This window comes from Echinops telfairi, unplaced genomic scaffold (assembly GCF_000313985.2).
Source record: "Echinops telfairi isolate 266 unplaced genomic scaffold, ASM31398v2 ScPeMD7_2;HRSCAF=8, whole genome shotgun sequence".
Taxonomy (NCBI): Eukaryota; Metazoa; Chordata; class Mammalia; order Afrosoricida; family Tenrecidae; genus Echinops; species Echinops telfairi.
This window is the reverse complement of record NW_022103898.1, coordinates 25,263,749-25,264,738: the sequence shown is the minus strand read 5'-3', so window position 1 is coordinate 25,264,738 and position 990 is coordinate 25,263,749.

The window sequence follows — 990 nt, the reverse complement described above, 5'->3', positions numbered from 1 at the left end:
CCCTTGGTATCAGCTCCTCATTTTTTCTCCTCCCTCCCTGCTCCCCCGTCCCCCATGAGCTCTTGATAATTTATAAATTATTATTATTTTCTCATATCTTACACCATCTGACATCTCCCATCACCCACTTCTCCACTGTCCGTTCCCCAGGGAGGAGGTTATATGTAGATCCTTGTATTCTGTTGCCCCTTTCTCCCTCACCTTCCCTCCACCCTCCCGGTTGACCTCTGACTTTTTTTCAAAATTATTTTTTAGCTTTTTGGACCTTAAAGTCAAAGTTCTCATACACAGTTATTGTTGTTGGATACTATCTAGTTGTTCTAAGTCATGGTAACTCTATGTACAAAAGAACGGAGCACTTCCCAGTCCTGTGCCAATCTCACGCTTGTTTCTATGTTTGAGCCCATCAATGCAGCCACTGTGTCAATCCAACTTGTTGAAGGCCTTCCTCCTTATTGCTGCCCCACTACTTTACAAGCATGGTAAATTGCATTGAAGTGCATTAAACAGAAGAGTTTTGCACCTTGCATAATCTATGTTCTAGAAGATTGTCAGGGCTAGTCTGATATTTTGCTGTAACACTCCGACAATTCTCCAAAGTTATTAGAGTTACTGTAAGCAGTCCGCTGGAAGTCTACCTCCAAGTATGTATGCCAGTTAATTGAGCTCCACAAACCAACCCCCCTGGCATTTTCACAGAGCTTGGAACGGCTCATCGCGAGCCTAGATAGGATTCCCAAGGCTGCAAAATCTTCCCAGGAGCAGATAGCCTCCTCTTTCGCTCAGAGTGGCTGGTGGGTTTTAACAACTGACCTTGCAGTTAGCAGCCAACACTTCCCCAACAGCACTTAAACTGCAAGCTCACTGCCATTGAGTCCATGTTAACCCTCTCGTAACAACCCTCTAGGCCAGAGTAGAACTGCCGGTTTGGGTTTCAAAGGCTATAAATCTTTATAGTAGCAGAAAAATTCATCTTTGTCTTTCAGAAGA